The following is a 13,858-nucleotide window of genomic DNA, read 5'->3' as shown; positions in this document are numbered from 1 at the left end:
GCAATATACAACCTCCCAAAATAACAACCCACAAAAACTACATCTCCTTGGATAATCAGAATAACCTCATAGGTGACCATATTCTAAGTCACTTTAGAGCTTAAAACCTTCCTGAAAATTGCTTTTAGGAATATACTTTGTAATATTTTTACATTTCCATATCAAAGGCTCTGTCTGTATACTGCTACACAACATCTCCTGAATTGCTCTAATCAGAAGCTATGAATCATAGCTGACACCGGCACTTTACAGCATTTCATTGCTTTCCTTTCCAGTGATTCACAAAAGCATTAGCCTTGGGTTCAGTTTTCAAGCCCTATGTTGACAATTTCAGGTGCATGAGCTGTAGCTTACCTTTTAAAGTCACCTTTTAAAAAGAAAAGTCATATAAGCCACAACGTGTTAATGCTATCCAGACCTGTCACACTACAACCTCCACTATTAACATACACTGGTATTAAGAGTCATATAGGAATGACGGACGATTTTTGCAAACATAAGTTTCCAGGCAGGAAACTCTATCCTGGGAAGAATAAATTTCTGAAACTGGTTTGTTTTTGGGGGGTTGGTGGGTTTTTGTTATGGTTTTTGTTAGGGTTTTTGCTTTGTTTTGTTTTTTAATAGCATGTCTGATGTTGTTCAGAAGTTTGTAATGTTGGATTAGTGGTAGAGTCCTTCCATCCATGCACAAGAGTGATGGAGATGGCTAACTAAAGGGAAGTGAGGAGTTCAAACATCATTGCAGATATATGAAATGAGTTGTGCCTTTCTTCATGTTATCCTCCAAAACAGTAGCTTTGTTTTCTTGAGAATAGGAAAGCAGTTTAAGACAACACCCCAATTTCAGTCTGGTGAGCAAATCACCACACGGAGAACAGTGATCAGTAAACACTCAGGAAAAGTGACTCTTTCTTCATACCTAAAAAGGAAAAATCAGGAAAGGATGATACTGACAGATCTCTGGGGGTGAGAGCCTAACTAAAATTCAAAAGAGTAGAAGTAGAACTTGTAGAAGCTGAGCAGGATAAGCGTGAATCAATCCTCACAATAAAAGTGAGAAAAAAGTTTTCAACACAGATTCAGTTAGAAGGACCACAAACCAAGACGAATATTTTGACAATCACGTATCTTTTGCAGTTCGTATAGAAAACTCAATTCAAGTGGGCTTAGAATCATTTCAAGTTCCCTTGCCAAGACTTCCCTAGTTTCAATATGACTGAAGATTCATATCAGTTTATTTAATTGTGTCTGAATTTACCAATACATTGCCAGAGAAACACCGATCATCATTTTTAGGACAATATACTACTTAGAGAGAGGCATGAAATTCAAATTCTTTCAATCCAAATTTATTGAAGTAACCTTATTCCATGTTCCAAATTACACAATCAGGCACATCAATAATAAAAACAAGCTTTTGTGAATTTGTTTTCTCACACAGCAAGGTAATCCCAGCACATGACTAACAGATCTGAAAACAAAACCAAAGAATATCTTATGTTTTCACCTTGTAACCCTTCAAAATCAAGACAAACAAAATGTCTATTTCACATGGGAAAGGGTTGGATGAGGTTATTTAAAAATCAAGAAAGAAGCTGGATTCCCCAAACCTTAATCACTGATAGCTTTTACTTTGAGATTAAAAAAAAAAAAAAAAAAACAAACTATCACATCCTCTATTCAGAGCCCGTATTTACAAACAGAGCCATTTATGCCCTCTTCACGTCCTTTTCTCACTGGCAATGCCAACTAAAGCAGCTTTTCCCTGTTTCACCATTCCAGCTCTTTCTGTACAACTGCTCATGCAGCTGTGTTGTGGATGCAAACAGAGAACTGCATCAAAAAAAAAAATTACTTCTCTGTCACATCTGTCCCATGATCCTTTTATCATGCTATTGCATGCACATACACATTGCCATCATACCTTTAACTTTCACCTTTTGATGAACTAATCATGAAAAATACAAGCTTACTGTTCTGCTTTAGGTCCCTGAGAGTCTCAGGAAGAGAAGCAGCTGTAAAGAGCAAACATTTTTTGAGGCTGCAGGATCTTGCTGTACATTATGTTTCAACTTGCCTAAAATATCATTCTTGGTGTGCTGTGAAAAGCATGTTTTACAAGCGACAGAATGGACAAGGTCACCACTGTGTTTGTGCAATCCTAGAATAATGATCTCTGATGATTTGTAATGGAAGCTTTCTCAAAATAGACACTTCGTAACAGAAGTCACTAAACAGACTCTAGAGATAGAGATGATCCTATTTAATCTGCAATGAAAAAAAGTGCTTAGCTCTGCTAAGGCACTCATGATATACTTTTTATTTACCTCATGTACTAGAAGTAGGAATACTGCTCCAGAGCTACCTCAGTGTCAGCCAATCATTCTTTTTAACTCACACTTCATTCTATTTCTCTTTAATTCTCTTTATTGTGTGTTTACGTTGGCAGAGATTGCCTCCTCAGCTGACCCACTTAATGCCTTTGTTGACTGCAGCACCAAGAGGGATCAAGGCTGAAACTGCCGTCAGGATGTTTTCCTTCAGGACACTTCCTCTGACGCAGAAGCGAGGCATTGAGGCGCACCAGTATTTCTGTGTCTCACAGTCCAAGATGACCCTTCTTTGCTCTGTGCACACTTGTAAATGGCGAAAAGCCACGTGACCGTGCTCCTGCTGTGTCCCATCCACACTAGCAAGCGGGATCTGTCAGCACCAGCTTAGTGGCACATCAACGAAGCCCAAGTACAAGGGAAGCAAGCTCCGCACAGACACCCATAATCACCAACCACCACCCATTGCAGCAGCAACTCCTGGCCTTTACAGCAGCTTGTTTCTAGGTATTTCAGTAAAAATACACTGGAACAAATCTTGTCCAGGGAGAAGTGTGGAGGGAGGCACGCACACTTTTATTTGTTGAAAGAAGTATATCTATCATTTGCTACAGTGAGAGTTTTTTATAATACAATGACAAATTCTAGAGACACAAATGAGATATTTATTTCTGATCATCTTCACAGAATCACAGAATCGTCTAGGTTGGAAGAGACCTCCAAGATCACCTAGTCCAACCTCTGACCTAACACTAACAAGTCCTCCACTAAACCATATCACTAAGTTCAACATCTAAACGTCTTTTAAAGACCTCCAGGGATGGTGACTCAACCACTTCCCTTTCTTACTTTCCATTCTCCTGGCTGTCTGCAGAGGAGTCTGAAGCCAAAACCTACCCTCCTATAAATGACACAAATATTATTCGTGACTCAAAGAGCTTAGTAGCTTAGTTCAAAGTAGCTTTAACTATTTATGTGTTTCAGAGCAAAAGTTCATTAATCTCTTCACAGGAATAAGAACAATGAATGAACTGCACTTTTTTATTGGCTACTTGAAGAAGTACTGCTAAATAAATAGCAAGCTAATCTCACTTCAGTGTTTTTAAAGGCACAGGTATCTGACAGATCTGGCTTTAAAAAAAAAAAAAGCACCTTCTCTCTTTCCTCATGTTTTTTAAGAAAGTAAAAAGCACACACAATTTTAGCCGGGTACATGATGAGAAATATGTAACCTTCTACTAAGCATGCACAGAAGATAAAAAATGATCCCTTTCATATACTCATTAATACACTTGCCCTTCTAAAATTTGACTCTCCCCACACTAACACACAAAAATGTGTGTTATGCATCTCTCCACTCTTGCAGCTGCCCTTCTTCTGTAAGGTATGTTTTCTGTTGCCAGACAGACAGGTGACATGCTGCAATCCTGATTTCTTAGAGCACACTCCTAAAACACTAAAATCCATAGGTATAAGAATTAAAAAAAAAAAAAGACATTAAATTCATATTTACCACCTCCTTTTCACTGCCACCATGCAAACTATTTAGCAAAACAGACAGAAGAAGATTCACAAAAAAAAGATTAGCCACTTTTATTTATTACTCTTTCACATCTGATTGTGAAATTTCAGCCTGGAAACTTACTCTTTTTCATTGATGGGTACTCCATCTACAATTTCATAAACCATTTCAGAAAATACCTTGAAAACTAACACTCATAGCACTAGATTACCAAACATGCAATGACAAAGATAGAAAACACAGTAATAGGCTTTGCCTTATAGCTCTTGCATTACTTTAAGTGCTCTCAGGATACAAAGGAAACGCCTATCTTGAGGGCGATCTCTAGGCACAAACTTTGCCTAGGAGCTGCATGAGATTAAAAACCAAATCTGATTCAATTAAACAACATGGTAATCACCACCTATATTCTGTAGCTGCTAAAAAGAGCATTTCAAAACTCCTAATCTGAATTTCAACACCTGGGCCTGAATTTGGCTGAGGTATGGATATCCTTTTGTATTTGATTGTTATCCTCTGTCTTTCGTTTTCCCTGCTCTCTGTCTGTCACTCAGGCAGGCATGCTGTGTTAGCCCTGCTTGGCACAAGAATGAAAACCAAACCACACAGGAAATGGAAGATACTAATTACCACTAAACCTTCCGTATTGCCAGCAGTTTTAAAGGAGCTCTTCTCTTTCACCCAGCTACCTCTGTCACACTGGCTACTACCCCTGTGGAGAAAATTAAGGTGATACCTGGACTCCTGGAAGACAGGACTTGTCAATATAAAGGCAGCTGAAACCATTCAAGGTAAACTGAAAGGTCTCACACTTTCTATTCATTCTTCCACTGTCATGAAGGGAGTTCACTTTCAAGGACTACAAACAACATCAGACAGGACTGCCCACTGCAGCTTGACAGGTATAGCTTTCATTACTCATAATGAAAAGTGATGTACATACCTGAGCATGGACAGAATGGGTGTGGAAATAAATGCAGGAGAGCAGTGACAAACAGGGAAAGAGGGGAAAAAGAAACAAAAAGAGGAAATGAATAAAGATGTGAAAAAAAGGCTAGCCCAGTGCTTCAGTGACAGGTCACCGACATGCAGGTAACAACAACCACCTGTTTCACAAGTCAAGGAACTGCACGCTCAGACTGTATGCTTCTGTATGACAGAAGAGGGAACTGATTCAATAAAAGAAAAAGCAATTTGTAAGGACTTAATACAGGTGAAATTAACGTGCTCTGTTGCAAAAGGAACAAAGCAAATTTCCACTGACTAAGAGGAATGTAACAAGAGAAACATGAAATTTACATTTAAAAGCTTTATTAATGCAAAAATTGTTCTGAGACATTCAAAGCAGAAAAAAAAAAAGCTAGTTCACAAACAGATAGCCTATATTAAGACTATAAGCAGTTTGGTTTGAAAAGTGACACTGCTAGCTTCAAAAACACATAGAAGGGTGATAGTAGTAGCTCTATATGTCAGAGGAAAGTCCTTTGATAGAGCTAAAGAACATAACGTATTTTGAACCAAATATGAAAATTAAATTTTGAACACTCAACTGATTTTAACCTTCCGTACACATCACACTAATGTTTTAAGGAAACTTACAGTGCTTTCAGATAAATGCACAATCTTTTCCTTTCTGTTGAATTAAGAATGTTCTGTAACACAGTAAGAAACTCTACACGAATGTAATATTCATGTTAGTTGATGCACAAGTTACTATTACAACCTGGAACTGGGCCTAAACTACACTTTCTGCTTTTACCTTCTGCTTAAACATATGCGATGCAGGATATTCAGAAATATTCAGTAAAGAGTACTATAAAAAGCAACATAGCAGGGGAACTTTTTTCTGGTAAGTAAAGTAACAAATAGATAATCTGTTTACAAATATATATATATTTATTTCAGTGAACCGTTTAAATTGGCATTAATTGAAAACACTTGCTTCAAACACCAGAAGTATAGGAATAGCTTCTGAAACTGAAAAGCAACTTTGTAGCATACACAGAATATATGTGACATTACATATCCTGAGTCAGAGTATAAAATCCAGGCATGATTACTATTGCCTATTTACTTCTCTAGTATACGGATTTGATTAACATATTCATTAAATTCAGTTAGGCTTAATTAAATGCAGCTCCTACAACAGCTGCATTTCTTAATATATACTGGACTTTTCACAGAGGTGAAAAAAGTACTCATAAATGAATAAACAAGAAGCATCATTAATAAATTGCCACTAATCTTCAATGAAGAGTTGTCATCTTCCTTTAAAGCTGAAGACACTATAAAACTTCTATTATATTTTGTGAAAATTAGGGAGAGTAATGCAGGAAGTCATTACATCATGTAACCAGTCTACTGTACAAGGTGGTTCAGATGTAAGGACTTGGTCTGAAAACCCTATTAAAACAAATACTCCAATCTGTCTAGGCCAATTATTTCATAAGCAGCAGCAACAGTACTCCAAAGCAATTTCTGTGTGAGAAGAGGGCTCTAAACACTTAATGGCACAGTTATGTATTGACTTGCTGTGTATGTCAATGGCAAAACAAAACTGTCTTTACCAATGATGATACACCCTACTGTCAGCATAGGATTGTTCTGGCTTAAACTGCTTCAGCAGGATACTTCAATAGAAAGCACATTTAAAAACTTACTTCATACCATCTACAGAATTTTAAATTTTCATACAGGAAACATGGACCAGACAATTTCAAAGGTCTCTATTTTGGTTTTCAAGGCACTGATTAAAATGTTATCAATTAAAACCATTTACAGTGATCTGAGTACCTGCAAAGTTGTATGACATTAATCTCCATAAAATTCACAGACACAGTGCCAGCTGGAAAATAAAGATCATCTATTAGTATGTAAGTAGTGCAGCTCTTTTTTCCATAGTGCCGGTAACAATCTAGCTTCCCTAACACACTTTTACGTGACAAGAGGGGAGAACATATCCTGTTCCGGAAGAAAAAATTCTTGGTAGCACAAAGGAAATTAGAAACACTAGCCATAATCAGTAAATGTTGCATGCATGCTCTGTTAATGCAATAGGGAAATAAAAAATATACGTATCCTAAAAATGGATAACAACTTTGAAAAATAAGATGATGTTCTCTGCCACTAAAACATTGCTTGTTAATGTCTATGCTGATATGCCCGTAGATATTTTAATTCTGCATTCTTTTTCTTCTGTTACATTATTTTCCATTTCCATATGAGCATCATATAACATTTCCCAAAAATATTTTACTACTTTCCCTTTTACTAGTTTGGACTATTCCCTCCCAACAAGTTGTTATCTTGGAAAATGCACTGCTGATATGGAAACCACAAGGCATTACACAACAGACTTCCACAACAGCTGAAGCCAGGCCCTTTAATTTGATCAAGACACAGCTCTGCTTGGGCAAAGGACTCCCGCTATCCTTTCCAGTACTATAGCCAGTAATGATATTTTCTGTTCAACAGGTTACGCTAACAAAGTCTCCTGTGTGTGAAAATGAGCAAAAATATACAGGGATGAGGCACTGTTTTTAAAGCTGAAAGAACAGTGAAAGGGAAAAGGAGAAAATAACACTGCTCAGCCAAGTTATAAATCAAATCCATTAAATGTGGTACAAGGAGTTCAAAGGATCAGCTTTGAGAGCGTTTGTCTTGTCTATTATTCTTCCCAATAACCCAGGAATGCACAGGATGCAGGGGAGGGGAACCACACAAGAAACAAACCGTCCCACAAAGCAAACCCTTCTCTTCACACGACCAGACCTACCAAGAGGCAAAAAACTGACTCTCAGCCTTGCACCTCTCACCCCACCCTACGGAAAGGGCCGTGTTTCGTGCAGACCCGGCGGGGCCTCAGAAAGCTCCAGCGGGCTCCAGCACTGCGAACCAACGCAGCAACAGATAAAGGCCCCCTCCGTCCAAGCCCCGGGGGCTCTGGCTCGGGGAAAGCCGGCCGCTCGACCCCGTTTTCGCTTCCAGAGAGCAGCCAGGGCCCCCCCGAGACCCGGCTTTGACCCCCAGCGCCCCAAGGCAGGGGAAAATACAAAATAATAAAGAAAAAAAGAGATGTGGGAGAAGAAAGGAGGCGGCAGGCGGACCTTCCCGCAGCCGCCGGGGGCGACGCGGCTGTTGTTTACATGAGGACTGGCCGCCAGGCCGGCACGGCACGGCCGGGGACCGCGGAGAGCAACAGGCTCAGCCCGGCACAGCCCCGCGGCCTCTCTCCTCCTCCCGACCGCCCCCCCCCCCCAACCCGGCGAGCCGAAAGCCCTGCGGTCACGCTTCGGGAAATAAATACGTTTCACGGGGTCCCTCACAGCCCCGGAGCCACCACAGGTCCCCACAAAGGCAGGCGGCCCGGCCCGGCCCGGCCCGGCGCCCCGCTTACCCTCCCGGCGCCGCTCTCCGCCTTCGCCCTGCCCGCCCCCGAGTAACGGCGCCGGCCGCGCTGCGCCGCGGGGCAGCTGCTGAGGCACGCCCCGGCGGCCTGAAACCTAATCCTGACCGCCGCCCCCGCGGCTCGGCACGGCTCGGCACGGCTCGGGGGGAGCCGGGGGGCCGGGGTGCCCTGCCCGGGGCCCTGCCAGCGGTTTCCCGGCGGTACGCGAGGCTCCAAACCGGGCCGGGTGCCTCAGCGCACGCCCTTCGCCAGGATGGGACCGAGCGGCTGGGTTCGTCGTCCCCTCTTGTCCCTTTTTATTTTCGGTGTCTGTAAAAGCGGGGTTGTGGGGTGCGCCGTGCCTCCTGCTGCAGGTCAGCCGGGCCCAGCCTCATGCGGGCGCAGAAGGGCACGGAGCTACCTACCGCTACTTGCACCCCAAAAGCCACCGGCATCCCCGCTGGGTCAGCAAGATGAGCCTGGGGTTGAATGGAGGGAAATGGGAAACGCTTGGAAATAACGCATGAAAATAGCCAAAATGGTGAATGAGGTCATAAGGCTAACGAAAATGTGATTTTCCTTCTTTTTCAGCAACTAAAAGAAGGTGCTGTGTACCTTTCACATAAGTATAAACACCGTGAGAGCAAAGCACGTAATGCAGGAACGGTTGGTATGACAGTAAAAATTATTTCTCAAAACAAAGTGCAATTATTTCACTTGATTTCTTAAGTTTGCATGCTTGGACATCACATCATCAAGACTGTGGGCTCCACTGCTCCTTGCCAAGAGATAATGCCATGTTGCAAATGCAGATGGCGGCTCTGCTCCAATGAGACTCTTTGTGGTGAAAAGAGCCCTGGGTCTGCAGCTGCTTGGCGCCTGGCTCTCCCGCCTGCCTTCTCGCTTTGACTTGGTTCTTCCCGCAAACGGATTTGAGTGTGTTACCATATTCAAGCAATAGTTTTTGTTGTTGTTTTGTACCAAAAACAATTAAAGAATATCATTGTTTTGGAGATAAAGTAGAATACCACCCTATTTATCTGAGAGAGGATTGATGAATGCGATACCGGTATTGGCACTTTCAAAAGCAGAACATTTCTCATGTAAATTTAAAGGAACACCACTCTTTGTACATGTAATGTTTTTATTATTGTTGTTATTATTTGACAAATTAACTTCTGAAAAAAGTTGACCCTCAAGACAATGTGATTTATTACAGCTGGCAGATTGAAGGACTCCAAATGATTAGCTACCTGTTTCTCTGATATATATTCAGATCTGCGTGTAATTATATGTTTAACAATCATTCTTCCACTTCTTGACTATGAAAAAATTAATCATTTTCAATATTTAATTCACAGGTTATACTGCTCAATCCATTGTGTGCTGGTGAGCATATTGCCCATCAAATCAAATATTGGGGCTCTGTTTGCTATTGCTATAACAGTGAATGCTCTATAAACTGCCCCACCCGCTTTTCATGTCACATTCGCCTTTATTGACTCTAGAGTGAAATCTTATGTATAAGGCACAATTTGCATGTATCATTGTTTAACAAATAATCCACAGTCGAATAGGTAAATGCAAAACCAGACAGCTATTATTTATTCTGTTGCTCCGGCTTTAACCATGGCATCCCAATGAAATAAAATACAGTGAAGTCCGTAAGTTTATCTGGAGCTAAAAAGATCAGAATTAGGTGCAGTGGTATTTTACTCCTGATGCATATAACATCAGCTATGTAATCTTTCCTCACAGCACAACCTGTGTTGTATGGGATATACCTTCCAGATAGTTTTTTAACATGCAATGTGCTGTTCTCAAGTAGAATTTCAATTACATTCAGATCTTGTCAAATCCCTTGAAGTATCTGATAAGTAGGTTATACCTACTGATGTTCAAAACATCATGCTACCTTAGGCCTTGCCTGTTCTAAAAGTATTTTCATGGGCTTAATTATACTAACATAACCGTACCTGCAAAGCTAGCCTTCTCTGTAAACATACAACACATCTGTACTGTAAATAACCATCACAGTAAAATAATGAGCTCTCATTTACAATAGTTGACACTTCTGAAGAATCATGCAGATACAGATCTAGCAAATAGCAAAGAAAACCATTTTGGGTTAGAGTACACTACAAGTCTGGAGGATATACCTACTAATAGGTTTAGAAAAATAACTAGACAGACAGAAACAATTATTTTTATTTACTTGTTTCTTCTTTTTTACCAGAAGTGTTACAAAGTATGGCAAAAAGTAATTTTACTGATCCCACAATAAGGAAACCATTTTACCTCTCCAGTCCTTCCCCAGGAAAAAAAAAAAAGTCTAAAACTATTAAAGATTCTCCAAGGTAGGCTAGGTGATGTACACCTAACACACAAAATTAAATTTATGTTGTACCTGCATTAGCATAAGTAGAGCAGCCATTATTGTGCAGTTTTGGGGGATGCTGTCCTCAATATGTGAGGGAAGAGAATCTGCTTTGTATTTCAAGCCTAAATGGGTTCACAAATTTTTTAAAGCAAATACACAAACAAAGATATATCTACATACATATATCCATGTGATTTTAAAGTAAAACTGCAAACAGCTTTTTAAAACAAACTTTCTTCAAAATACCATTACAACAAAATCCATAACATTATATTCTGTCAGAAAGATCTCTTAAGGAGAAGATGAATGGGACCTAAAAAAACATTCTCTTATATTGTTCTCTTATATTAATCTCCAGTAATATTTCATTTCTCAGGCCAATTTAAGACATACTCATGGTGGAAGTATGAATATTGGGTGAGATAACTTCTTGACTTATTTCTGTAGTCACTAGTCACATCTTGCTGGTAAAATAGCAGAGGTTAATATTAGCAAGGCACTGCTTAGATTAGAAGACATGAAGGATAAGTGAACTCAGAAAAATGTCTTTACAAAAAACAAGGCTATGTGTCCATTAAGTCACAAGTCACTGTATTTCCTAACACAATAAAATAAAATTAAAAATACATTCACAAAAGCAATTGTCTGCTTTTATCACACTGGATTGTGTATCAAAACATTTTGTTTGTTTTGTTTTGTTTTTTGTTTGTTCGTTTTTGTTTTTATTAAATGGTATTTTTGTAAGAACATTGCTATTGGATGTCCAGCTACAGGATGGATAGAATATGTATTTTAGATACATAGAGGAAATGTGAGAGGAAGGACTCTGAAATGTTTATATATGTTATGTTTAGGCTTGAAAAATCCCATCTCTGAACTTAATATATAAAAAAGTAGTACAATAAACCTTTTTATAAGCACTAACTTAAATAACAATTGAATATATTTCTGCTTTTATAACCTTACTATTCAGTACATACAGTACTTATATAATTCTATTAATGTTTATGCACATGTACTTATGCATACATATATACAATAATACACTTCAGAGCATTTATTCAAAATTTAGGTTAAACACCACTAATAACCTTCCTTGTCAGAAAATGCTAATTATTCCTATATATAAAATCTTTTTCCAGATGTGTACCCCAAAAGTAATTCATTGCATTAAGCAGAATTAAACTGTAGAAAAAACAATCTGAGATCAAAGGCAACTGTGATCCTAATTGCTATAACTGCTAGACTAAAGTTTTACTATGTAAAGTTTTATGTTAAGTATGTGGTTATGCATTCTAACTTTGTCTGTCCAAATAAAGCTGGATCAGCATCTTTCCTCTTATTTTTCATGGAACTGATTAGAATACAATACTTCTTTACTACATTTTCAAGAAATTATACTAGAAGAAGCACACAATCAAATTAAGCATAACATCTTCCTCCTCTATTACCTCTACATAAAAGTAACACTTCAAAAGTCAGACAGCAACAAGTAAGTATGCAGTAGGAGGTAACACCATGCATGTTGTTATGCAAAGTTAAAATTAGGAACTTTCTCTTAAGATTAGCACTTGAAATTTATTCAATTTTTGGATTATTGTGCTGGTAGGTACAGAATATTAGTTTCACTTACTGGAGCATACGTGCTGGCACGAATGGTGCGTAGATTTACATTTTAAAGGTTTTTAGGGAAATTGTCTCCCCTGGGGCCATACTTCATAACTGTTATTATTGCTATTGGAGGTTACACATGTGCGTAGAAGAGAAAGTATGCCCCTTAAGGTAGACCAGAGCAAAAAAAATCATAAAAGGTATGTTAATTATTTATGACTACAAAACAAAATACTTGAAATTAGGGCAAACTAAAAGGGCGTTTATTTACGCACAAACAGGATTGTTTAAAACCACAGGCCTTGCCCATAGCAGAGGAGTGAAGCCAAGTAAGTGACAAAGCATATTAACATTATCATAGATTTCTCAGACACAAAATACCTATGAGGAGAGTCTGGTTTGTTCAGATTAAGGCTTTTTTTTTTTTTTTTTTTTTTAATATTGTGTCTTGCTGAAGGTAACCACATATTTGGCAGACCTCACTCTCAGAAAATCTAATTTAATTTTTTTTTTTTTCTGAAATGCTTCAAGGGATACAGTCCAGAGCACCATGTAACCAGGGGTACGCACCAATGCAACAGTTGTTCCGGTATTTGAAAAAAAAAAAAAAAAAAGAAAAGATGAAATGTCTTTAATAAATTCTGTGTTAGAAAAATAGATAATTCTCACATGAGAGTACTATGAGCCTTAAAATCAGAATGGGAAGAACTGACCTGACCAGTTTAGGAGTATGCAGTTAATCATGTTGCTGTTATGTATTGAATGTGATAGCACCTCTTCCCTAAGTGTTGAGACATTAAACAATGATATAAATTTATTTGAGAAAATGCGACATGATCAACCAGTTAGTTTTACAGACAGCTAAACTACAGCATGCTAGATAGGAGGGAGCCATGTTTACAGGAAGAAAAGGAAATATTTCTCTGGCAGGTTGATTTATTTTCAGAATAAATCCTCTTGAATACAAATTGATGGAACTAAACTAAAGCAGACCACTATGCATAGATCAATTTGTCATATGGCTCTGCAGTTCATCACACAAAAGTACCATCCTGTTTGTGGTACTGCCCAAATAGCTTGTATTTTCCTCCATATACACTACTGAGTTAATCAGCATGTTTGAGATTCTGTCCTGGTCTTTTTCTGATTTGCTTCTGATCCAAACTGTGAAATTAGAGAGGTGTTTCTGTTCAGATTTACTTCAGTGGTTTTCAAAGTTAAAGGCACAGGGAAAGTTAAAGGCTGGCATTTACAGTCTTGAGCCTTGGGTTCCCAGGAACAGTGAAAATATTACCTATTTGGGATAAACAGCTCCCTACCTATTGGACTATCAAAACGGTATCTTCCAGTTCCAGACATGAACCAGCATCAGAGCTGTTGTCTGTTCAAGAGGGCAGTGAATGACCACAGAATTTACAGACAGTTTTGCCAAGTAGTTTTGTGTATGGAGGAACTCGGCAAACAATTCTGTCCATGACCTTCCAGAAGGTGCTTTTCTGATGAGGATGCTTCCACATGATTCTTTCAATTTTAGGTTACATGTAGAGACTAAGCCAAAAGGTATATCTGTGTCCTTCTTTCACTTTGTTTATGATGTAGCTGCACATTGGATTTAGACTAAAAATAGT

At 38.9% G+C, this 13,858-nt stretch overlaps 1 protein-coding gene and 1 long non-coding RNA gene across 37 annotated transcripts in view; one reads left to right on the top strand and one right to left on the bottom strand.

The window, feature by feature from the left end:
* Nucleotides 1-8,386, bottom strand: part of MPDZ (multiple PDZ domain crumbs cell polarity complex component) — a 105,433-nt gene extending 97,047 nt beyond the window's left edge. For 28 of the 36 annotated variants that reach the window (XM_083817332.1, XM_083817365.1, XM_083817334.1 and 25 more), the window contains exon 1: nucleotides 8,249-8,386. The gene's annotated coding sequence lies outside the window, so the exon portion shown is untranslated. The other 8 variants (XM_083817358.1, XM_083817340.1, XM_083817360.1 and 5 more) reach the window with 6 other exon arrangements.
* A 6-nt stretch (nucleotides 8,387-8,392) lies between these two features.
* LOC310889629 lies at nucleotides 8,393-11,949 on the top strand. Its single transcript, XR_014576655.1, has 2 exons — nucleotides 8,393-8,531; nucleotides 8,831-11,949. It is a non-coding gene; the product is annotated as an uncharacterized lncRNA (long non-coding RNA).
* The last annotated feature ends 1,909 nt before the right edge of the window (nucleotides 11,950-13,858 follow it).

Source organism: Anser anser, assembly GCF_964211835.1.
Source record: "Anser anser genome assembly, chromosome: Z".
NCBI lineage: Eukaryota > Metazoa > Chordata > Aves > Anseriformes > Anatidae > Anser > Anser anser.
The sequence above is the reverse complement of the archived record's forward strand: the minus strand, read 5'-3'. Positions and strand labels throughout refer to the sequence as shown.